Source organism: Capricornis sumatraensis, chromosome 3, assembly GCF_032405125.1.
Source record: "Capricornis sumatraensis isolate serow.1 chromosome 3, serow.2, whole genome shotgun sequence".
In the NCBI taxonomy this organism is placed as follows: domain Eukaryota; kingdom Metazoa; phylum Chordata; class Mammalia; order Artiodactyla; family Bovidae; genus Capricornis; species Capricornis sumatraensis.
Window position 1 is genome coordinate 157,024,885 of NC_091071.1, and position 27,236 is coordinate 157,052,120.

Genomic DNA, 27,236 nt, shown 5'->3' on the forward strand with positions numbered 1-27,236 from the left:
TGTTTCTCCTTTTAATTGTTTAATGTGCTATAAGAAAAATTTTAATTATACATATGCCCTGTGTTATAGTTACATTGGACAATGCTGTCCTAAGGGGCTGGCTCCTGCTTCATCTCTCTCACCCTGGCTGAGGCTCAGTTGACCCACCCACTCTGTAAGCACTGAGTTGTAATTTTCAGGGGCTCTTCCCTCAGACCCATAGGATATTGACTGCATCTGTTTAGAAATTTGGATTGGGGTTGCCAGCCCCTTTCCCCCCATAGCATCTTTCTGGGTTGCAGCTCTGTATATGTCTTAATGTCCTCCAGTTTCTTCCTAAGCTTGGTCACAACATTTTTCTTCTTTATTTCAGCATATTCCTTGGCTGAGATAACAGCATAGCAAACTTCAGAGGAATCCAAGCCTTAACACTGCTGCTGCTGCTAAGTCGCTTCAGTTGCCCTTAAATAATGGATCTAAAGTAAAGTAACTCATTGGAGACCAATTGAATAGATACCAGGATAGGGAAAAAAAATATCCCTTTTCTCGAGAGGAAAATTCGGGGCTACATGTTTTTCCGTTTGATCAAATGTACTATTTCATTTTCCCCTCCACAAATAAGGATATGTAATCTTTTGTATACCTGTTGTTGTTCAGTCGTTAACTCATAGCTGATTCTGCCACCCTTAAACTGCAGCAGTCCAGGCTTCACTGTCCTTCACTATCTCCCAGATTTGACTCAAACTCATGTCCATGAGTCAATGATGGACTTCCAATCATCTCATCCTCTGTCCTCTCGTTCTTCTCCTGCTCTCAGTCTTTCCCGGCATCAGGTCTTTTCCAGTGAGTCAGCTCTTCCCATCAGGTGGCCAAAGTATCAGAGCTTCAGCTTCAGCATCAGTCCTTCCAATGAATACTCAGCATTGATTTCCTTTAGGATTAACTGGTTTGATTCCCTTGCTGTCCAAATTACTCTTAAGAATCTTCTCCAGCACCACAGTTCAAAAGCAACAATTTTTCAGGGCTCAGCCTTCCTTATGGTCCAACTCTCACATCCACACATGACTACAGGAAAAACCAAAGCTTTGACTAGATGGACCTTTGTCAGCAAAGAGATATCTCTGCTTTTTAATACAGTGCCTAGGTTTGTCAAAACTTTTCTTCCAAGGAGCAAGCGTCTTTTAATTTCATGGCTGCAGTCACCAGCCACACCTACCTTCTCAACAAACCCATTTTCTCTTGGAATAAAACCCAAACTCTTTCCATGACCTGCTAGGTCCTTCAGGTTCCAGTGACTGCTTACCTCTCCAACCTCTTTTTAGGCTACTTTGCTTGCCCATCCAGCTCCCCGCTTTCCCCTTTCTCTAAAGGCACCAAACCAAACTTCCAAACCAAGCTCTTTGCTCTCCCGGAATACTCAAGCTTTTCCCCATAAGCCTGCCGTTCCTCCTCTCCGCCCCTCACCCCCCACCACTTTTATTAACTGAATAGGATATAGCTAGTAAAGCAAGAGAAATCAAAATTTTCTCCATGGTATAATAAATAAACAAAATTTCATAGGTAAAATAAAGATTTGATTTGTAAGAGTCATAGCTAGAGTCCTTTTCTATTGTTTCTAATCAAAGAAATTTATTGTATTTATCAAACAGAATGATGGTCACTTGGTATATTTTTTTTGTATATGCAATAGTATATTTATTTTTAATTGGAGGATAATTGCTTTACAACATCGTGTTGGTTTCTGCTGTACAACAACATGAATCAGGTATAAGTATGCTGGTATCCCCTCCCTTTGCAGCCTCCCTCCCCCTACCCAAGAGTCCTTATATTTAAAGTGTATACCTTGCACAGAATGTCATCCTAGAGGAAGGGTAGAAGGGTAGCATGCTGTGTTGGGAAGTTACATCTATAAACAAAGCAGAGATCTGAGAAAGAAAGCTGAGTTTAAGGAGCAAAAGAGGGAGAGAAAGACTCACACAGGATGGTTATGGGAGTAGTCTATTAACTCACTGGCTGTGGGTGGTACTTCGAAAGCATCTTGTTCACTTACATATTTTACTCACTAGAAGATCTGTATCATCCTCTGTAAATATCTTGTTTATTTTATTTATTAAAGAGTGTGTGTCACAGTCTGAAAGTATTTTATTTACCTATTTGGCTGTTTATTATATATCAGATTGTCTCACTTCTTTGCAAAATACCAACCAGTTGGTCCTCCATCAAGACCCTGAGTAAAAACCAGCTTCTCATCCTGGCTGGCCAACTCTCTGACTTCACCATATCCCACTTGCAGCTTGCTAGCCAAACTCCAGCCACTTCTTTCTGTCCACAGAACACATGGAATTGACTCTCAATATTTAGACCTCTTACACAGGCTGTTCCCTCTGCCACAAATGCCCTTCCTCCTGAATTCTGCGTGGTCCACAGCTCCTCAGAGTCATCTCCTCTGGCCACTCTTCCCTAAGGCTCAGTTGGAGGTAGCCACTCTCTACCACAGCACTCTCGTGAGTTTTCTGTTCAGCCCATCTGATACTTTCTCATGTGTTTCTCTCTTGTTTCACCAGCTGGAATGCAAGCTCCCCCAGATGCAGGAACAGTGCTGCCTCTTCAGAACCTGAGAAAGTGCCAAGAGAAATCTCTATTTGCACTCATAGAACACAGGAGTTAGAAAAGGAGAGACTGTCAGGATTAACAGATGACACAATTGTGTGCATAGAAAACCCAAAGCTATTGATAGAAAGGGGCTTCTCTGGTGGCTCAATGATCAAGAATCTGCTCGCTAATGTAGCAGATGCTGGTTCAATCCCTGATTGGGAAGATCTTCTGAAGAAGGAAATGATAATCCAGTCCAGTTTTCTTGCCTGGGAAATCCCATTAACAGAGGAGCCTGGCGGGCTACAGTCCATGGGGTCTCAAAGCCAGATATGACTTCATTTCTAAAATGATAACAAGGATATTGATAGAATTTAGCTTGATATGAAAATTGGTTTACAAAGATTAATTATATTCTAAGTTCCCGTAACACACAACTTAAAAGTATTTCAGAAGATATTATCTAGTGTAAGAAATAATTTGTACAAGGATTATGCTTTGTGATTAGTAACATAGAACAGAACCTTGTGAATAATTTATATTTGCTACTAATTAGATGATGTTTGCTTCCCTGGTGGCTCAGATGGTAAAGAATCTGTCTGCAGTGCAGGAGACTTGGGTTTGATCCCTGGGTTGGGAAGATCCCCTGGAGGAGGGCATGGCAGCCCACTCCAGTATTCTTGCCTAGAGAATTCCATGGACAGAGGAGCCTGGTGGGCTACAGTCCATGGGGTTGCAAAGAGTCAGACACGACTGAATGACTAAGCACAGCACAGATGATGTTCAAAGTCATCCCTATGACATCATTTCACTGAGCTGACATTCTGATGTTAAAGGGAGAGATTAGTCTCTTTGTTACCAAGATGTATTATTGTTGTTAAATCTGCTTTTTTCCCCTAATCATCCTCGCCATGAATAAATTTACACCAAGGAAGAAAACCAAAGATAAGAACAAACTACAGACAGTACATATACTTCTATATTTTAAGGGTACAAAGAAATTATGCTACAAGAATTCCATGTGGAAGGATTCTAATTAAAAATGGCTAAATGAGAGATAAATAAGGCAAATAATATTTGCAATAATGTTATTACTCACATTAAACTATTCTTAAAATTGCAATTACCATATATTTTAATTTAATAATCAAATAAAATCTATCTAAGTGTATTTAAAAAACATTTTTATCAGCCTTATTAATATGAATGATTGAGTCAAAGTCACAGTACTCATGAAAACACTGGTAAAACTGAAAATACAATGAAAAAAAAAATCTGTAATGCCTTAAGCAGAGTCCCAAATGCGTACAATGCAGCCTACATTATCATCAGCTATATTCCTTACATGAGCGCCGTCTGTTTTGTATGTCCTTTGATCCTGTGTTCAGATCTTGGCTTTGCTCCTTAGCAGCTGCCTGATCTCAGGCAAGCGATTCAACCTCTCTGGGCCTCAGTTTCATATCTGTATGTAAAAGGGGAGTTATTGATAGCTACCTCTTAGAGTTGTTGTTCGTGAAGATGAAACTAGTGAAATCATGTAAGGCCCAGAACACAACCTAGCACATAGTAAGCACAATAAGCCTTAGCGATCACTGTCACACTGGACAGTGATGGAAATTTGCACACCCCTCAGCCTTTGGCTGTGTGGATCACAATAAACTGTGGAAATTTCTGAAAGAAATGGGAATACCAGACCACCTGACCTGCCTCTTGAGAAACCTATATGCAGCTCAGGAAGCAACAGTTAGAACTGGACATGGAACAACAGACTGGTTCCAAATAGGAAAAAGAGTACGTCAAGGCTGTATATTGTCACCCTGCTTATTTAACTTCTATGCAGAGCACATAATGAGAAATGCTGGGCTGGATGAAGTACAAGCTGGAATCAAGATTGCCGGGAGAAATATCAATCACCTCAGATATGCAGATGACACCACCCTTATGGCACAAAGCGAAGAGCAAATAAAAAGCCTCTTGATGAAAGTAAAAGAGGAGACTGAAAAAGTTGGCTTAAAGCTCAACATTCAGAAAACTAATATCATGGCATCTGGTCTTATCACTTCATGGGAAATAGATGGGGAAACAGTGGAAACAGTGTAAGACTTCATTTTCTGGGGCTCCAAAGTCACTGCAGATGGTGATTACAGCCAGGAAATTAAAAGACACTTACTCCTTGGAAGGAAAGTTATGACAAACTTTCATAGATAGCATATTGAAAAGCAGAGACATTACATTGCCAACAAACGTCCATCTAGTCAAGGCTATGGTTTTTCCAGTGGTCATGTATGGATGTGAGAGTTGGACTGTGAAGAAAGCTGAGTGCTGAAGAATCGATGCCTTTGAACTGTGGTGTTGGAGAAGACTCTTTAGAGTCCCTTGGACTGCAAGGAGATCCAACCAGTCCATCCTAAAGCAGATCAGTCCTGGGTGTTCATTGGAAAGACTGATGCTGAGGCTCTAACTCCAATACTTTGGCCACCTCATGTGAAGAGTTGACTCATTGGAAAAGACCCTGATTGGGGAGTGATTGAGGGCAGGAGGAGAAGGGGATGACAGAGGATGAGATGGCCAGATGGCATCACTGACTTGATAGACATGATTTGAGTGAACTCTGGGAGTTGGCGATGGACAGGGAGGCCTGGTGTGCAGGGGTCGCAAAGAGTCGGACACGACTGAGCGACTGAAGTGAACTGAACTGAAGGAACCACTTGTAGTTGTCTAAGATGTCAGGCAACACATCCACTGAGCTTCAAGGTATATTGCTTGACTGCTTTCTGCATGCACAGGAGAGACAGCTACTGTGGTCATGGGCAGTTTAAGAGAAGCTCTGGCTATGTGCTTCTTTAGTCCATAACTGTTCTTCCAGAGAAAAGATCACAGGACCAGTCACCCCTCCTTCCTCTGTGCAGCCCCTCTCCACCACAGAGAATTGCCAGGCCAGAGACTTAGCACCTCTTCTCACTGCATCTTTCTCATCAGAGAGAAATGAAACAAACAGCCCTGCCAGCTTCACAGTCATTCATCCTGAGACAGTTCACCTTGCTGGACCTTCTCATAACCATAATTAAGCAGAAGCTGGGTCATGTTAACAGCCAGGTAGAAATTGAGATGGTACACAGGTTTCTTTTTTTTTTTTTTTCCCTCCTTTTTTTTGGAGGCATGCTGCTCGAGGCTTGGAGAATCTTAGTTCCTTGACCAGGGAATGAACCCATACCTTCTGCAGTGGAAGCATGGAATCTTAGCCACTGAACTTCCAAGGAAGTCCCTCCACAGATTTCTTAATACTTTACATAACTCTCCCTTCCCTTCACAGTCTCCACAGATAGCAGTGAATTTATTACCCCAATCACATGCAGCAATCAAGAAGCAACATTCATTTATTAAATATGTCTTGTTGTTCCATAAGAAAAATCATGCCGAGCACAGAAACATAGAGACACAATCACTGCCTAAAATCTAAGATATTTATGGTCTTCATTTTAGTGTGCAATGGGCTTGACTATGCAGTTTTTAGGACAACCAAGTTGTGTCCTCCCTATTTAGATCAAAAGGTGATAGATGCATAAAGTGATAGATCAAAAGGTGATAGGAGCACTTTTAAGATTAATAGAGAAGTTAGGAGACATTTCTATTTTTTTTTCTTTCTAAATTATGGGTCCAAAAGATAAATTTTATCTCAAGAAGTATCCATCTCCTACATTAGAGTGCCTCCTTTCCATGAAAGTGAACTCGCTCAGTCCTGTCTGACTCTTTGCGACCCCATGGACTATAGCCTACCAGGCCTCTCTGTCCATGGAATTTTCCAGGCAATAGTACTGGAGTGGATTGCCATTTCCTTCTCCAGGGGATCTTCCCGACCCAGGGGTTGAACCCGGGTCTCCCACATTGTAGACAGATGCTTTACTGTCTGAGCCACCACATTTCCATGTATAAACTACAAATAGTCATAGAGCTGAACTATGTGTCACCTGCATATCTAAGGTTATTGATATTTCTCCCAGCAATCTTGATTCCAGCTTGTGTTTCCTCCAGCCCAGGCTGACTTTATTTTTCTGGGCTCCAAAATCACTGCAGATGGTGATTGCAGCCATTAAATTAAAAGATGCTTACTCCTTGGAAGAAAAGTTATGACCAACCTAGACAGCATATTCAAAAGCAGAGACATTACTTTGTCAACAAAGGTCCATCTAGTTAGTCAAGGCTATGGTTTTTCCAGTGGTCATGTATGGATGTGAGAGTCTGACTATAAAGAAAGCTGAGTGCCAAAGAATTGATGCTTTTGAACTGTGGTGTTGGAGAAGACTCTTTAGAGTCCCTTGGACTGCAAGGAGATCCAACCAGTCCATCCTAAAGCAGATAAGTCCTGGGTGTTCATTGGAAAACTGATGTTGAAGCTGAAACTCCAATACTTTGGCCACCTGATGTGAAGAGCTGACTCATTGGAAAAGACCCTGATGCTGGGAGGGATTGGGGACAGGAGGAGAATGGGACGAAGAGGATGAGATGGTTGGATGGCATCACTGACTCAATGGATGTGTGTCTGAGTGAACTCCGGGAGATGGTGATGGACAGGGAGGCCTGGCGTGCTGAGATTCATGGGGTCACAAAGAGTCAGACACGATTGAGCGACTGAACTGAAGTATGTAGAGCAATTGAAACAGAATTCTCCTATGTATATATATATCACTTTCTTTTTCACTTTTGAGAGATTTTCTGTTAGAAAAAAAATGCAGCAATTAATTGAACAGTGGTTGATCTTAAACTAGAAGATTATTAACAGTGTCTAGCTCTGTGCAGCTTGCATGATTGGAGCTCAAGAAGTACTTGTTGATGAGGTGGTTGGGAATGATACACTGGAATATAGATAGACACACACAAGCCTCAACCCTGCCAGGGGAAGTTCTGCTCTGATATAATTGTCTATGCAGCTGCAAAAGTCTCAATAGAAACTACCCAATTAATATTAATTCCCAGTAAGCATTCTAAATGAATGAGGGAGACACATTGGGTTCAGACTCCTGGCTGTGTTAATTATTACAATTTTTTTTTTTTTTTTTTTGCCTTTTAGATTTAAGACAATTGACAACAAATTTTTGCTCCCTATTTTTCTGTTTAATTAGAATTGGTTTAATGTTGAGCTGGAATTTCTTTTCTATGCCTCACCTGTTCAGGACCTAATTAAGAAAATAAAAATAAATTCAGGATGATGTTCAGCTTGAGGGTAAAGAGCTAAACAATGGTTTCTCAGCTAATAAACTCACATCCAACTTTATTGATAAAATATAAAGAATCAATAGGAAACCTCTACCCACTCCCACAGACCATCTCTATCCCATCCCTCTGTTAATGATGGATATTCAAATCAAGTTATAAAAGACATTGCTACTTATATTTAGTGTGATTCCTGATCAGTTGCAATTAGAGCTACATATTAATCTGGTTTCCATTTGTTCCATCTGTTCTTTGTTCTCTTTTTCTGCCTGCATTTGGATCTCTTGCTGGCTTTTTAGCTACAACTCTCTGTATTGTTATTTAGTGGTTTCTCTAGGGTTCAGAGTGTCCTCTTTAACTTATCACACTCTAGCTGCAAGTAACCTTCAGGTATCCTATGAGAACTTTCAGAAAACATACTTACATTTCTCTCCTCCCAGTCTTTATGCTATTGTTATCCTTTTTAAAAGCCATACTGCTTTGTTACTCTTTGCTTTAGACAAAACATTTAAGTGATGAAACAGTCCTTTTACTCACATAGTTGCTATTTCCATGGCTCTTTAGTTCCTGTGTAGAACATCAACCCATGTCTTACACTGTGTTCATGCTAAGTCGCTTCAGTTGTTCCCACTCTTTGCGATATTATGGACTGTAGCCCACCAGACACCTCTGTCCACGTGACTCTCCAGGCAAGAAGACTAGAGTGGGTTGCTGTGCCCTCCTCCAGGGCATCTTCCCAATCCCTGGGTTGAACCCAAGTCTCTTGCTTCTCCTGCGTTGGCAGGTGGGTTCTTTACCACTAGTGCCACCTGGAAAGCCCTAAATTCAAAACAGATCACAAACTTCAGTGCAAAACCTAACATTATAAAACCTCTAGAAGAAACATAGAAGAAAATCTTTATGATGTGAGGTTAGGCAAAAATTTCTTAGATATGATCTAAACAGTCCATAAAAGAAAAAAACTGGACTTCATCAAAATAACAACTGCTCTTTGAAAGGCATTGTTAATAAAATGAGAGCATAAGCCACAGTCCGGAAGAAGATATTTGCAACTCTCCTACCTGAAAAAGGACTTGAATGCAGAATATGTCAAACGCTCTAATAAACTTCAACAAGGAAACAAACCCAATAAAACAAATGGCTGTAAGATCTGAACAGATATTTATGAAAGAAGATGTAAGGATGCAAATGGACACATTAAAATGCGCTTGGCATCTCGTCATTAAAGGATACGCAAATTAGAACCTCAGTGATGAGACACTACATACAAATTAGACATACTACTCCTTTCAAAATTGACTGACCAGATCAAGTGTTGGCAAAGATACAGAGCAACTTGAATACTCATTCACTGGTGGTGAGAAAGTGGTTCAACCATGTTGGAAAACTGTTTAGCAGTTTCTTTTTAAAAATAATTTTATTTACTTCTTTTTGGCTATGCTAGGTCTTCATTTCTGCTTAGACTTTTGTCTAGCTGCTGCAAGCAGGGGCACTCTCCAGTTGTGGTGAGCCCAGTAGTTGCAGCTCCCCGGCTCTAGAGCACATGCTCAATCTTTGTGATGCAGGAGGTTAGTTGCTTGTGGAATGTGCGGTCTCTCTGGATCAGGTACAGGAACCCATGTCTCCTGCCATTGGCAGGCAGATTCTTTACCACAGAGCCACCAGGAAAGCCCAGTTTGGCAATTTCTTAAAAAGTTAAACGTATATCGACCATCTGATCTAGCTATCTCACATCTTAGGCATTTCCCCGAGACATGAAAGCATTATATATACACAAAGACTATGACATGGATGTTCACAGTAGCTCTATTAGCAACAGCAAAACCCGGAAGCAACAAATGGATGGATAGAGTGGAATACTGCTGCGGCAGTAGTTGTCTTGAAACGCTTAGTAAACTTATATTCATGTGACGTCCTCTGCGAGCATCCACAAGGGCTGGGGAGTATCCTCTCAGGAGCATCCTTCCCCCTCTGGATGGGTGCTGGGTCCCTCTCCTGTGCCTTTGCTCCGCAGGGACCCGACCTTGGACACCAACGTGATGGGATTGGCTTTAAGCACCAGCTCATGAGATGTCCACACTCACCCCACAGTGAAGACCCCAGTGCCGAGGGATCACTAAATAGCAAATAAAAACAACCTGACTGGTGGATAAAGAACCCCAGAGGAAGAAAAATGCTGTTTTCCTGATTTTTGAACCAGGAGCCCAACATCTTCACTTTGCACCAGGCCAGGCAAATTGCACTTCCAGCTCTCTACAGAACTGATAGGAGAGCAAGAGAAAGCACAGCTCTGTATGAGTGTGTGTGTGTGTGTGTGTGTGTGTGTGTGTGTGTAGCAGCATCAGGAGGAGGTAGCATGACATGGAAGTCAGATGGAGCTCAAGCCTCCAAAACCTTATGAAAAAGGTTCTTGGCCTGCCTTTGGCATCCAGAGTATGGAAGCCTTTTCTTTGTCCCACCCTTGACTGTGGGCATTAATTAAACAATATATTAAAAAGCAGTTACCATGTGCCCCATACTAGGCTGGACCCTGGAACTTCTTTACATGGGTGGTGAGCATCTCTTTAAAAAGTGATATTTGATCTGAATGCAAAGTGGCGTCTGATGATCTGGAGGAGGAAGACTCCAAACAGAAGAAACAAAACCTCAAGGCGGGGGAAAAAACGTAACTAACAGTGGCTTAACAGTGATGTGAGTGCAGAAGTAATTTTCTGGGATATTTCACCAAAGAAAGGTTACCTCTCTCTGACCTTAAAGGGGGAACTATTTAATCTACTAAATTATAGGCTTGACCAACCCTAATGGTATCATCATTCACTTTGTCCACTGGAGAACGCTGATGAGCTATTGAACATTAGCCGTGACCTCTATTTACTACCGTGAGTTGAGATTAAGTGCCTCTTTGCTACCTCCAGCCTTCCCTAAAATACTATTTAGAATAAATGTGTTCATTCAACAAATCTTGCTTAAGTGCCTCTTTAATGTTCGAAGGCTCTCTAAGAGAAACACTAGGGAATAAAACCTTCATGTTCTTGGGAATCTAGCAGTGGGCAAAGGGCACTTAACCTTGAGAATCTGATGAATAGTTCAAGAGATGCAACCTCCGTGTCTACTTCGGGAGCCTAGCTGGGGTAGAATCCTTTTTATCTAAGGTTTAATAGAGGGAGGTTCTGTGAGCTGAGGTCTTCCCTGGTGGCTCAGCCAGTGGAGAATCTGCCTGCAGTGCAGGAGACCCTGGTTCAAACCCCAGATTGGAAAGATCCCCTGGAGAAAGGAATGGCTACCCACTCCAGTATCCTTGCCTGGAGAATTCCATGGACAAAGGAGCACCTGGCCAGTTACAGTCCATGGGGTCCCAAAGAGTCAGACATGACTGAGTGACTGACACTTTCTGTGAGCCAAACCAAGAATCTATGTATATCAAAGAACCAGTTGATATCAGGCTGAAAAGAAGATCTTATAGATACTAAAATATTCAGAATCTTGTGTATCATTTTCCCAAAGTCTTCCTTAGTTTAGAAGCATATGTATGCTTTTTAGAAAAAAAAAATTCTGGTCTTGAAATCTAGGGTCATGCCACTAAATTTTTTTTTAATACCAATTTTCTCTTACACTTACATCTTTAAATATTTATTTATTTACTTGGCTGCCTTAGGTCTTAGTTGCAGAACTCGGGATCCTCACTGCACCATGTGGAATCTTTCATTGCAGCAAGAGGACTCTCTAGGATGTGGGCTTAGTTGCTCTTTGGCACATGGGATTTTAGTTCCCTGACTGGGGACTGAACCCACATCCCCTACATTGCAAAGCAGATTCTTTTTCTTTTTCAGAAAAAATTTAATTTTTGGTTGCACTGGGTCTTTGTTGCTGTGCATAGACTTTTTTTAGTTGCGGTGAGTAGAGGGTGCTCTTTGCCGCCGTACACCAGCTTCTCATTGCAGTGGCTTTTCTTGTTGTGGAGCACAGGCTCTATGTGCACCGGCTCAGTAGTTGGGACACATGGAATTTGTTGCTCCGCACCACGTGGGATCTTGCTGGAACAGGTATCAACTCTGTGTCTCTTGCATTGGCAGGCAGATTCTCAACCACTGGACTGCCAGGGAAGATCCAGAAGGTAATATATGCTTTTTTTAAAGTTAGAGTCCAACCATGCTCATTTATTTTACCAAACTTCTCCATGGATCAACTTGAAAAAAGAGTGAGAAAAAAACTGGCACGGCAACCCACTCCAGTGTTCTTGCCTGGAGAATCCCAGGGACGGGGGAGCCTGGTGGGCTGCTGTCTATGGGGTCGCACAGAGTTGGACACGACTGAAGCAAGTTAGCAGTAGCAGAGACATTGAACATTTTATGTTTCCACTTCTCAGAAACAATGCAATTTAAAACTCTCAAGGTGACTAAATCATAACCTTTATAAAACCTTGTTCTTAAACTATGTTTGAAGATCCCTAGGATTTAGAGCTCAACATATTTTATAGAATATTTAATTCCATCCTTACATTTCAGAAATAATAAAACTAAGGTCCAAAAAGTCAATTGGCTTTACATAATTTTACATAAATTACATCCTGGCTTCCCAGGTCAGCAAAAAATAAGACCAGGAGCTGACTGTGGCTCAGATCATGAACTCCTTATTGGAAAGTTCATACTTAGATTGAAGAAAGTAGGGAAAACCACTAGACCATTCAGGTATGACCTAAATCAAATCCCTTATGATTATACAGTGGAAGTGACAAATAGATTCAAGGGATCAGAATTGATAGAGTGCCTGAAGAACTATGGATGGAGGTTCGTGACACTGTACAGGAGACAGGACTCAAGATCATCCCCAAGAAAAAGAAATGCAAAAATGCAAAATGGTTGTCTGACAGAGGCCTTACAAATAGCTATGAAAAGAAGAGATGCTAAAGGCAAAGGAGAAAAGGAAAGATATACCTATTTGAATGCAGAGTTCCAAAGAATAGCTAGGAGAGATAAGAAAGCTTTCCTCAGTGATCAGTGAAAAGAAATAGAGGAAAACAATAGAATGGGAAAGACTAGAGATCTCTTCAAGAAAATTAGAGATATTAAGGGAACATTTCATGCAAAATGGGCTCGATAAAGGACAGAAATGGTATGGTCCTAACAGAAGTAGAAGATATTAAGAAGAGGTGGCAACAGTACACAGAAGAACTATACAAAAAAGATCTTCATGACCAGATAACCATGATGGTGTGATCACTCACCTAGAGCCAGACATCCTGGGATGTGAAGTCAAATGAGCCTTAGGAAGCATCACTATAAACAAAGCTAGTGGAGGTGATGGAATTCCAGTTGAGCTGTTTCAAATCCTGAAAGATGATGCTGTGAAAGTGCTGCACTCAATATGCCAGCAAATTTGGAAAACTCAGCAGTGGCCACAGGACTGGAAAAGGTCAGTGTTCATTCCAATCTCAAAGAAAAGCAATGCCAAAGAATGCTCAAACTATCGCACAATTACACTCTAGTGCACAATTGCACTCTCACACACTAGTAAAGTGCTCAAAATTCTCCAAGCCAGGCTTCAGCAGTATGTGAACTGTGAACTTCCAGGTGTTCAAGCTGGTTTTAGAAAAGGCAGAGGAACCAGAGATCAAATTGCCAACATCCGCTGGATCATGGAAAAAGCAAGACAGTTCCAGGAAAACATCTACTTTTGCTTTATTGACTATGCCAAAGCCTTTGACTATGTGGATCACAACAAACTGTGGACAATTCTTCAAGAGATGGGAATATCAGACCAACTGACCTACCTCCTGAGAAATCTGTATGCAAGTCAGGAAGCAACAGTTAGAACTGGACATGGAACAATAGACTGGTTCCAGATTGGGAAAGGAGTACGTCAAGGCTGTATATTGTCACCCTGCTTATTTAACTTCTATGCAGAGCACATCATGAGAAGCGCCTGGCTGGATGAAATACAAGCTGGAATCAAGATTGCCGAGAGAAATATCAATAACCTCAGATATGCAGATGAACCACCCTTATGGCAGAAAGTGAAGAAGAACTAAAGAGCCTCTTGATGAAACTGAAAGAGGAGAGTGAAAAAGCTGACTTAAAGCTCAGCATTCAGAAAACAAAGATCATGGCATCTGGTCCCATCACTTCATGGCAAATAGATGGGGAAACAATGGAAACAGTGTCAGACTTTATTTTGGGGGGCTCCAAAATCACTGCAGATGGTGATTGCAGCCATGAAATTTAAAGACACTTACTCCTTGGAAGGAAAGTTATAACCAACCTAGACAGCATATTCAAAACCAGAGACATTACTTTGCCAACAAAGGTCCATCTAGTCAAGGCTATGGTTTTTCCAGTGGTCATGTATGGATGTGAGAGATGGACTATAAAGAAAGCTGAGCACTGAAGAACTGATGCTTTTGAACTGTGGTGCTGGAGAACACTCTTGAGAGTCTTCTTGGACTGCAAGGAGATTCAACCAGTCCATCCTATAGGAAATCAGTCCTGAGTATTCATTGGAAGGACTGATGCTGAAGCTGAAGCTCCAATACTTTGGCCACTTGATGTGAAAAACTGACTCATTTGAAAAGACCCTGATGCTGGGAAAGATTGAAGGTGGGAAGAGAAGGGGACGACAGAGGATGAGATGGTTGGATGGCATCACCAACTCAATGGACATGAGCTTGAGTAAACTCTGGGAGTTGGTGATGGATGGAGAGGCCTAGCATACTGCAGTCTATGGGGTCGCAGAGTCAGACACGCCTGAGTTACTGAACTGAACTGAACTTCCCAGGTGGCGCTAGTGGTAAAGATCCTGCCTGCCAGTGCAGGAGATGTAAGAGACTCTGGTTGAGTCCCTGGGTGGGGACTATCACCTGGAGGAGGGCATGACAATCACTCTAGTATTCTTGCCTGGAGAATCCCATGGACAGAGGAACCTGGCAGGCTACAGTCCATTGTGTCTCAGAGTCGAATACAACTGAAGCAACTCAGCATGCACACACAAATTTTACATCCTCTTTCACTGTCCATGATTTTCTCTTAGAATATATATGGGCATATAACAAATTAGATAAGCTTGTAAGTAGTCTTGTTATCTGACCTGGAAATAAAGTGGAAAATAGAGAAATGGGAATAAGGATGGTCCATCTCCAAGAGTAGAAAAGACCTTGCTTAAATTACCTCTGTGGGCAGAGCCACACAAAGGAACCTGTGATAAGCAAACAAAATCTATATTTTATTTCTGTGGCAACCAAGAGATACATAGTTAAATAATGCACCTGATTCTCCACCATAATTAATTTCTTATGTGTTGGGATGGTTAATACTTCTAAACATCACCAAAAAAAGTGAAAACACTTTATAAACACACACGCTCATAATATAAATCTAAAACCACTGTTCTTCCATTTACTCTGCCTTCATTCTTACAGTGCTTTTATGTTTTACTGAGAAAGTAGAGGACAGATTGCACATGTAATGGAATTTTCTTTCTCAAAGATCTCACATTTTAGCTAGCCACTTTTGCAGATACTCAGAGATTTTTGTCTCATGCATAAGTTAGTTCAACTCAATCATTCTGTTGATCTGGATACATATTTACACAGTGCACTTCACCTAAAATATGAAAAGGAAAGATGAGAATTTTTATATGGTAAGTATTCATAGCAGTGGCTGCATATTAATATATTTGGAGAGATTTAAAAAATACTATGTCCAGATCAGCTCCTCAGATTTCTCATTTAATTGTCTGATGCTTATTAAAAATACTTACTGCTTGTTATTAATCAAGTGGTACAAATAAGTGACAGCTATAGGAAAATATCTAAATATCGATTTTGAGATAAACATTTTTAATTAATTTCATGCTTTGACTCAAGAGTATGACACAATTTAAGTTCCTAGGTTATGAGTTTATTTCTTGAAAGTTACAAGCAAAAAGTTATCAGCTACCAAGAATAAGAACAAAATGATGATTTACAGTTTGGAAAAAATTTTAAGATCTTATATTTTAATTAAAATATGTTTATTTCTATAGAAAAGAAAAACAGAGACACAGATAGTTTAATTGACTTGTAAATACAATTGTTGAGGAAGCTAGAACTAGAACCAGTCCATCAGGCTTTGTGTCTTCTCTGTCTTGACAGTGACCTATAAATATATGAGCCCTTCCTTCATGCATATTGAATGCCTGACTTTTCTTTGACTGATTTGTAAGGGTTTGGGGGATCTTTGGACTTGAAATCATGATATTAGCTTTGCAAATACCACATTAACATAATAAGCAGCAGATTTTGATTTTGCAAGGGGGTAAACCTTGAATATCTTGTCAAGTACTAAAAATGGATTATTTATTTTAAAACACACTTCAGCAATTTTCCAGGAGCAAAAGTGAATTTTCAGTCAATGGATCCTAACATCCCCCATGAAATTACTGCACTAAGTGGACACATCATTGTCAGTGATCACTGGGCTCATCATTTACCTTGCAGTCCAACCTGTCTAGACAAAACAGCTCATTTTACTAAGTAATGAGATTCCTGAAAAAAAAAAAAAAATGACCTCATGTCATTTGATTACTGCACTTACAGGAAAAACTTTTAAACCCGATAGTTAACAAAATGGTTTATTTTGTATCTCTTTGAATATTTATGACTGCATTACCTTCGGTGAAAACAGCAGGCATATGTGCACTGACATCTTTTATGACTCCCAGGGTATCCCAGGGATCAATAGAATCATTGGGAAAGATCATTTTGCTTTCTGTCATAATCAGGCCACCAGAGAACTCATTTGTGGCCTAAATGAGCCACTGAAACACACTGAAGTCAGGGCTAGAGATATCTGAAGATTGTGAAGAAAAAAGCTATACAAAAGGAAGAGGGGGCAGATTAAATTTTAGATCCTGGGGAGCAGAAATCAGGAGATATAAAGAAAGATTAGAGAAACTGATTTTTTTTTTTGCTTTGTTTTCTCTTGAGAATCTTGATCTATTAAAATGGCTAAAGGAATCTCTGTAATTTAAGAAAGGGGTTATTGAAAACCTAAGCTAAGTATGTCAACATTCTCACAGAGAAATCTCCTGAATATGCTAACTTACAAGTTCCTTGCACACATCTAAAGAGAGTGTGATAGAGTAAAATGGTTTTCCCTTTGACCTAAGTGTAGATTTGTTACTCAAAATGTGTGTGTGTTGGGGGTGGGGCGGGGTGGGGGGATCTGGCTGTTTCTGTGCTCAAAAGCCAGTAAACAGGCCAGGTTGGTGGAAAGGAAAGTTTGCTTTATTTCAGACGCCGGCAACTGGAGGAGGGAAGGTAGTGGTAGACTTCTGTCCAAAGGCCGACTCTCCCACCCCTGACAAAGCAGGGGCTGAGAGCTTTTATAAACAGAGGTGGGGCAGTGGGGGCGCTACATGCAGAAACAGCAGTCATCTCTAACAGTCATCTCCAAATCGGTCATCAGTGGTCTGACCAGCATGATCTTGGTCATTTTAGGTGCAGTTAATCTTCAGTTGCAGGGTCCCTTTGTTCCCATTTCTTTGCAGTCCATTCTCAGAATTGTGGCCTCTCATGTCCTGGATACAGTCTGACCGTCATGTAGTTAACTTCTTCACCTGGTGTTTTGGTATCTGTAAGACAGCTCATAGGATATGGCTCAGAATAGTATCCATAGCCCTTGAGAAAGAGCTAGAGTCCTTGACTATGCTTATGATTACTTTAGAATTCTTTAGTCTCCTTTGACTGTTTCCCTTTGTTTCAGCATTTGTCAGTTCTCTGATTAAACTTATTCTTCGACTAAAGTTTTCCACAGGCAAAAGGAAGGGAGAAGACATGGGGGGTGGGGGGTGAGGGCAAGGATCATAAAGTCGTGCTCTGTTTCAGATTTACTCAAGATTGTTTACATACATAATATTCCTTCCTACTTGGCTGAAAGCAAGCACTGCAGCCCTGTTCTCTAGACCCTCAACTTCCCATGCACATGAGATGTTACATTTAGCCCAGGTAGAGAAAATTAAACATTTCTTAATCAAAGAAGTCATTGTTAAGCTAAATTCCTAATATTGAACAAGTTAGCAGGCCTTCTAAATTAAGTTGTGTTAGTGACTGAAGCGACTTAGCAGCAGCAGCAGCAGTGACTTTGTATGACCAAGTACAGACACCCTGCTGCTGCTAAGTCACTTCAGTCGTGTCGGACTCTGTGCGATCCCATAGACGGCAGCCCACCGGGTTCCACTGTCCCTGGGCTTCTCCAGGCAAGAATACTGGAATGGGTTGGCATTTCCTCCTCCAGTGCATGAAAGCAAAAGTGAAGTGGCTTAGTCGTGGTAGCGATTCCATGGACTGCAGCCTACCAGGCTCCTCTGTCCATGGGATTTTCCAGGCAAGAGTACTGGAGTGGGGTGCAGTCTAAAGGCCTTTAAAGAACGAATTTGAGTCAGCTATAGAGATGTGGATGAACCTAGAGCCTGTTACACGGAATGAGATGTTAGAAAGAGAAAAACAAATATCGTATATGAATGCTTATATATGGAATTTAGAAAGATGGTACTGATGAGCCTATCTGCAGGGCAGGAAGAGAGATGCAGACACAGAGAACAGACTTGCGGATGCAGGGGGGAAAGGAGAGGGTGGGATGCATTGCGAGAGCAGCGCTGACATGCTCAGCACCGTGTGTAAAGCAGGTGGCTGGGGGACCTGTTCAGCCTAGAGCACAGGGAGCTCAGCTCAGTGCTCTGTGACAACCTGGTGGGGGGGGGGGGTGCGGGGGGGCGGGATAGGGCAATGATGGGAGAGAGGCTCAACAGAGAGGGAATGCATATGTACACAGAACTGATTCACGTTGTTGTACAGCAGAAACCAACACAATGTGGTAAAGCAGCTATACTCTAATTAAAAATAAATTAAAAATAAAAGAAAAAAAAATAAATAAAATAAAATTTAAATATATATATAGGCCGTGCATGATCTGGCCCGGCTCAGCAGACCAAACTTGTCTCCCACCACTGTGATACAAGTCCCATCCACACTCATTTCTCAAACAATATTTCGTTTCCATGGGCTAGTCTGTGTGCTTCCGTAGCTCTGTGTCTTTTCCACTCTATTCTCATCGGCGTGAAGCAATGCCCTCTCCTTATCTGATCTGCAAACTTTTGCTATCCTTCTGCCAGAACTGAGAGATTACTTCTTCTGAATTTTCTCCTGATCTTTCCCCAGTTGTTCCCTGCTTCATCTTCGGAGCTTCGTCTACCTCTTTGCCCACGTTCCTACGAAAGCACTCGGGCCCAGCCCAACATCTATACCTGTGCCAGGCTTCAAACTGAACCAAAGAATCAGAATTATGAATAACAGTGTAGAAATGTGATTCATCTTAAGTTCCACAACCATATCAAGAATCGATGCAGTATCATAGGAGTTTATAGCTCTTGGCAAGTAAGGAAAAACTACAGTAAAAGTGATCTAGAGCTCCTGGAATGAGGGCGAGCGACAGTTAAAATTTCTGATGGGGAGGACAGAGTGGGCATCACCGAGAAGGTGGTTTAAGCAAAGATTTGAATGAGGTGAAAGAATGATGTCCTAGAACTTCAGTCAGTGTGCCTGCCCCAGAGGGAGTACAGAGAGAGTAGAGGGGGTGAAGTCAGACTGGGTGGGACCCTGTGTGCCAACTATGAGGTTCTCTTTAGCTCTCAGACTGCTATGGGAACTTTCTTTCCTAGTGCCAGCCTCATAGTGGGAACCTGATATCTGAACCATCCATTTTGCAGGGAATGTCTTACCTGGAACTGTGAGTAAATTCTCAGGGAAAAGAGAGGAATCCAAAGAGGATAAAGTGCTACATTTGTACTTTATGTAAATGCCTTGTGATAATGTGATTTATAAAAAAAAGTTTATACCTGATGCTTGTCCCCATTTCTGACACAGAGCTGCTGAAACCCTTAGAATTTCCTAGGTGATGAGAGGGTGGTAACTTTCAAGCTGAACCTAAGGATGCAGGCTAGGTGCCAAGAGAACCAACCACATGATTACAGGGTTGGAACTTTCAGTCCAACCTCCTGACCTCTGGAAAGTGGCACAGGGAGGGGCTAGAGGTTAAATCAGTCACTGATGGCCAGGGTTTACCTAATCTTGCCTGTGTAATGAAGCCTTCATAAAACCCCAAAAAGACAGCATTCAGAGAGTGTCTAGGTTGATGAAGTATGGAAATTCAGGGAAGGTGGTACACTCAGAAAAGGCATAGAATCTCTGAGCCCTCCCTATACCTTGCTCTATGCATCTCTTCCATCTGACCGATTCTGAGTTATATCTTTTTATAATAAACTGATGATCTAATAAGTAGAAAGTTTCCCTGAGTTCTGCGAGTCACACTAGCAAATTAATTGAATCCCAAGGAGTCATTGGAACCTCCAATCTACAGCTAGTGAGTCAGAACAACAACTGACAACCCATCTTGTGACTGGCAGCTGAAGAGGGAAAGAGAGCAATATTGCAGGACTGAGCCTTAACGTGTGGAATCTCATGATCTCTCCAGGCAGATGGTGTGAGAATTGAGCTGAATTGTAGGACACCCAGCTGGTGTCAGGAAATTTCTGGGTGCTGTAGAAAAACTTCTCCCAAAGTGGAATTGGTCCCAGAGTTTTATACATAAAGCCTGCTGAATGCCCGGCATAAATTGAAAATGAATGAATTGAAAATTGAAAAGCACAAAGCATGGAAACATCTTTTAGGTGATAGACATTAAATAAAAAAAGATGGAAAACAGTCAGCCACTGCCTGGTATTGCTTTTGGACATCCAGACTGTCTGCAAATCCCATCTATAAGAATGAAAACGAAAGGAAAAGAATAGAATCAAAGGTAATATGGGATTTCATCATTAATCTTCCCCAAAAGAGACCATCAGAGAAGTGGGACCTACCTCTTCAGGTTAAATAAAGTGATGGGGGACAGGTCATGGAGAGGGTGCCCCGAAGGAGGAGAGCCACCAAGAAACGCCAAGTAGGAGAGGACCTCCAAAAATAGGTCAAATCTTCTTTACTATGGGAAATCTGTCCACAAGGGCCACCATTCAGACAGAAGGAAAGTTTGTTAACAACTTGGGCTCCCTCCTGAGGTCTACAAACAGAAGATGCAGCATTGGGCAAGGGGCAAGACACATAGTCAAGAAAAATCACCATCAGTCAACATTTTGGAAAAACACAAAGGTTGGGCTACAAGTACCAGCAATTATTTGTTATAAGGAAATCTTTCGCACTTAACTCTTCTAAATCTTTTCTAGGTCACAAACCTAGAATTTGATGATGCCTCTTGACATTCCCCCCAGGGAAATGTGCACATGAACACTCAAATGTTCAGTTTCAGAGACTTCAAAGACCTCATGTGGCCTGTGGATGCCAGGTAAGACCCTTTGAAATAGAAGCTATTCCAAAGAATTTCCCCTTCACAGAAATTTAAAGCCTGGTAGGAGAATATCCTTTCACCTGTACTGTATAAAACAAAGAATTGTTAATACAGATGGTGCAGGGGGTACAGGGGAACCATGGCCTTTAATACAGCACTGCCTTAGTAGATGGAGGAGCAAAGGGGTCTGAGGAACGATTCACATCTCATAGCTGTAGCTGGCAAAGTTCTTAGCCTACAGAAATAATAATGATAGTCAAAGATTGTTGTGTACCTACCGCATGTCAGGTCTCTGGCACCAAGCTGTTCATGTATTTAACAAATAGTAATCAAGAATTTTAGTAGTCATCTTACATAAGTTCATACACAGAGTTAGCTTAGAGGATAGCTTGAAGTATATCAAGTCCTCAAGGTAAGTTAGGCTTCCCCAACGATTCGATGGTAAAGAATCCGCCTGCAAGGCAGGAGATGTGGGTTCGATCCCTGGGTTAGGAAAATCCCCTAGAGGAGGAAATGGCAACTCACTCCAGTATTCTTGCCTGAAAAGTCCCATGGACAGAAGAACCCGGCAGACTACAGTTCATGGGGTCGCAGAGAGTGAGATGTGACTGGGCACTGCACAGCACTGCAAGCAAAGGGATCCGTTATTGTTACAGTCAGGAAGTACTAAAGAGCTGGGGCAGGCTACGTAGCAAGCCCCACCAGGGCACCGAACACCACCCCTCCCTGAAAAGTCACTGACCCATCCGAAGCATAATAACCAAATATTCCCCTAATGCTCATTATATTTTAGTTAAGACTGTCAGGAAATTACACTGAGTGTGAATATCCAAAACTACTGCTGAAACCAAGACTGAACCAGGGGCCTTTAGATCTTCAGCTAATGCTCTCACAAGTGAGCTATTTCAGCTTGCTCAGGTGACTTCTCCTGTATAACCATAATGGAATCATATTTGTTTTACAATAATAAAAGAAATTTCAATAATAATATTTAAAATAGTATTGAAAAATAATAATATTTCAAAAATAAATTACAAATAGAAATGATGAGGCAAGACCCCTGTTTACAAGCTAGGAACGGAACATCGCTCAGTCGTGTCCGACTCTTTGCGACCCCATGGACTGTAGCCTACTTTGCTCCTCTGTCCATGGGATTTTCCAGGCAATAGTACTGCAGTGGATTGCCATTTCCTTCTCCAGGGGATCTTCCCAACCCAGGGCTCGAACCCGGGTCTCCTGCATTGCAGACAGACGCTTTACCATCTGAGCCACCAGGGAAGTTTTGTTTGTTTACAAGCTAGAGCTAAATAATTTCACTTTTCTCAGTACTGTGTCTAACTGCCCTGTAATCTGTTTTTCCCATTTACAAATAAATCTTGAATTTTTCTCACATTAAAAAAAAAAGTCCCACATAATTTTACTTGGCATTTCTATCCTAATATATGCTTAATTTCTAGAAAACTGGCAACATGGTCCACTTAAAATTTTAATTAAATATTACTTTTCCATAAAGCAACATTCCCATAGGGTCACTAATACAGTCAGGATTGGAAACCAACTGAAGACTAAAGCTCCAAGGAGATCACTAAAGTGAAATACAGACACAAAAAAGAACTGAACAAAATGAAATAAGTGGAAATGCTCTGTGGTAACAGACTAACAGGCCTCCAAAATGGCCCATGTCCTAATGTTACAAATCAGGTCTGGCTGCTTGCTGCTCAACAATCAATACTCCAGAGAGAGACAAATGTTAACAGAAAGGAAAGTTACTTTTAATCAGAAAGTGGCCAATCGGGGGAGATGGTGGACTCAGTGCTGTTGTTCCCCAACACGCCCTCCCCAAACTGTCTCTAAAGATTCTTCTCGGCCATGAAAGTTTTTAAAGGGAAACAGTGAAGTAATCTCAATTAATCCCTGAGATGGAGGGTGAGAATTATCACCATCCTACACTGTTTGCAGGCTTGTTGATTTGTGATTTTTCTTCTGATGCACTCATGTTAATATAGTTTATTCATGAGATTACTAAAGGGGAAGCTAAGGAAGACAACTGGTCATCTGCTAATTATTTAGCCTTCATTTCTACTTCTCTGATCTACAAAAAGAACCAACAGATTAGGAAAGGTATCATATGATCAGAAGATTTGAAAGGCAGACTTCTCCAGTAGTCCAGTGGTTAAGACTCAGGGCTTCCACTGCATGGGACATGGATTCAATCCCTGATCAGGGAAATAAGATCTTACATGCCATGTGGCATGGCCAAAAAAATTAATTAATTAATTAAAAATTTTAAAAGATTTGAAAAGCGTGCTGGGGCCGAAGATGAATAGAGCCTAGGGGTGCCTGGTTTAAGGTTAGTGATGAGACAAAAGGGTGCCTCCTGCAGACAGCACTTTCCGGCCAAAAGCTGCTTACAAATCTCTACTTGTCAGAACATCATTCCATTTCTATGGGATTATGGGCAAAAGTTGGTCTTCTGTAACTTCCTTATGCTGACATGGCACAGGGTGCCATTTCCTTAGAGTGGAAGATAACCACATGAGTCTCTAGCATCTCTTTGCTGACTATTGTAATTGCCTGTTTACAGATACAGGCAAAACAATCTACTTATTTTGATGCCCACAAAGATATAGATCAATATGAGAAATGGTGTTAATATTCTCGCAGTTCTTGGAACTGTGCCAGCCACAGATTCAGTATCACTCAAGATGGAGCAGCTTATGCCATGGCCGCGGTCTGGGCATCATGCAAAGTTAGCTTTTGTCCCTCTGGGGGCAGCTACAGTATCTGGAAAGCAACTCAGGAATGCACATCAGATACTGAGTCTGTGACTCTATTGTCCTAATCATTAGCTGCTTGAGGTTGCTCTGCTGTGACTCAGACAGACCTTGAAGACTTCAGCTTTTCTACTTTCCTATAAACAAGAAGCAGAAGACAGGAAAGGGCCTTTGTGTTGTGCCTGGGACCAGGGGTGAAGGGGAAGGGCACATAGTTCTGTTCCATTAATCCCCAGACAATACAGTAAGATGTTAGGTAAACTGGCAAAGGAGAATTAAGGTAGCAGATGGAATTGTCTGCTCACTGGCTTACTTTGAGATGAAGAGAGCATACTCGACCACTGTAATCACTAGAGTCCTTATGGGTAGAAGAGGAAGCAGAAGAAAGAAAACCAGACAGTTGGTAGCTCAGGAGAGACTCAGCCCAACATTGCTGGACTGAAGGTGGAAGGGGACCAGAAGCAATGTGGGCAACAGCCTCTGAAAGCTGGAAAGGGCAAGAGAAAGGATTCTCTCCCTCTGTGTGTGTGTGTGTGTGTGTGTGTGTGTGTGTGTGTGTGTGTGTGTGTGTGTGCGCACACGCGCTCAGTCGTTCTGACTCTTTGCAACCCCATGGACCCCCTGCCAGTCTCCTTTGTCAATGGGATTTCCCAGGCAAGAATAGTACAGCAGGTTGGCATTTCCTACTCTAGGGGATCTTCCTGACCCAGGGATAGAACCTGCATCTCCCACGTTGGCAGGCAGATTCTGTACCACTGAGCCACTTGGGGAGCCCATTCTCCCGTGCCTGTGCAAAAGAACGCAGCCTCACCGCCATCTTGATTTTAGCCCAGGGGGGTTAATTTGGGTTCTCTCACCTCTGGAACTGTAAGACAGTAATAAATGTGTGCTATTTGAAGTGACTATGGTTGTGGCAATCTGTTACAATAGCTACCAGAAACAAATATAGGTTTGTATAAAAACTTTTATTAGTAAGTTAACTGAATATTGGAATTTTAAAATGTATCATCTTTGAATTTTTAATACCAAATGTGCTTTGGATTAATTTTGTAGTTTGAAGATAAGCTCTCTTTGATGACTTAAAGTCTCAGATTCTTTTATCCTAAATAATTTTTAAACCTAAAAACTCAATAAATATTGGAAGGTAGCATTATAACTAAGTTCTGATACTGGTTTTAAGTAGATTCCATGTGGAATTTAATGTAGCAGACTAAATCTAACATCATTTTCCTTAGTCACACAAATTCCTACATCTCCAAGATAGTTAGGTAAAATTGGTGTAATAAAAGAATTGGGTGGGACTCCTGGTAAATTTTAAACTACCATACAGCTTAAGAGTCTGATCTCTGGAATGCAATATCTGTTTCCTATCTGTGTAGGTATTGATAACATTACTCATTGACCATAGGGTACACTCTGAAATGTTTTCAGTGGAAATTTGTTTGTTTCATTAATGCTGTTTCACCAGTTAGACATAATTCAACAAGTGTGAATGATACAACTGGAAGCAGAACTTCCAGTTTTTTCAAACTTAACTGCTAACTTCCTGAATGGTTCAGATGGTAAAGAGTCCATCTGCAGTGCGGGAGACCTGAGTTTGATTGCTGGGTCTAGAAGATCCTCTGGAGGAGGGCATGGCAACCCACTCCAGTATTCTTGCCTGGAGAATTCCAAGGACAGGGGAACCTTGCAGGCTACAGTCTATGAGGTAGCATAGAGTCAGACACAACTGAGTGAGAAACACTTCCACACTTTCCCTGGCGATCCAGTGGCTGACTCCTTGCTCTCAATATAGGGGACCTGGGTTCCATCCCTGATCAGAAAGTAGATTGCACATGCCCCAGCTAAGTTCAAATATTGCAACAAAGATCCCACATGCCCCAGCTAAGACAAGGCACAGTCAAATAAATACAGAAATGTTAAAAAAAAAAAAAAAGAAGAAGAAGAAGAAGAAGACCCATTGGGCCTCAGTTTCCACTATAACATGGAGATAAAATCTGTTATGGCCTGAATTGCGTTTCCCCAAAATTCAGATGTCGCAGCACCTCAGACTGTTACCATTTTTGAAGATAACCTTGTTAAAGAGTGGTTGTTAAAATGAGGCCCTTAGGGTAGGACACTCATCCAATCTGACTGGTGTCCTTAGAGAAGAAGAGACACAGAGGACACTGACGCACAGACAAATGCCCCTGTGAGGAAAAATCCACCAGAGGGGAGCTACCTGCAAGCCCAAGAGACAGGCCTGAAGCCGACCCTGCCACCATGGCCCTCAGAGGAAGCCCGCCTTGCCTGCACCTTGGCCTAGGACTTTCAGCCTTTAGAACTGGGAGAATGTAAATCCCTCTTGTTCAGGTACCCATTCTGTTGGGTACAAGCAACCCTAGCAAACTGACAAAATACCCCATCCACAGAGTAAATAAGTAAATACTTCACAGAGTAAATAAAAAGATCACATATGTTCAGAGCACTAGATAAGCAGTCAGGATAAAGGTAATGGGAGTAACACAGAGAGATTGAGCCAAAGACAAAATTTTAATTTTTTCAGACTATTTTTACATCTCAAGAATTAACCCTTTGATCCCTTTGTTTTCTCCAGTAAATTTATATAGAAGAAGCACACCTCTACCCAGAAGTAAAATTCCTAATTAATATTGCAAGTATTTTGGGAGTATATGACATATTTTGAAAACAAACAAAGTCATTTATCTGAAATAATCCAGAAAGGCAAGGTCTGATAGTTAGATAATCATTGCAGCCACAATTTCTTTCCACAGCAGCTTGATGGAAAAAAAAAATTTTTTTTCTAATAAGAGAACATTGCTTCAGTTGCTTCTTAGGCACATTTAAATCAGCTATTTAGATCATTTCTAAATGTTTCTTTGGAAGATAAAAGCAAAGCATTCTAAGTTATGACACCTTCAAGCTGTAGATTTCAGACTCTAGAATTTGAGAGACTTAAAACCTTTGAATCAAAAAGGAAATAATGACAGAAACATTTTTAGCAAACTTCTGAATATTGAGGAAAAACAGCTTTTACAAAAATGAAACAAACCAAAAAAAAAAAAGAAAAGCCACTGGTGTTTAAATCAAATTTTATGCTTAAGCCTGTGACACTTGCTCAAGCATCTCAGTTCATATGGGCCTGTTTCCCAGAAGCAGTTTTCCTCTGGACAAGCAGTGGTGGTGTCACCCCTTCGTCAGAGAAGTCACGGTGGTGTTGCACATATGATAACCACTGGGTCTCAGATTTCTTTTCAAATTAGTTTTCTTTTCCCATGTATCCGCAGAGACCATCCCCCTCCTATGTGGT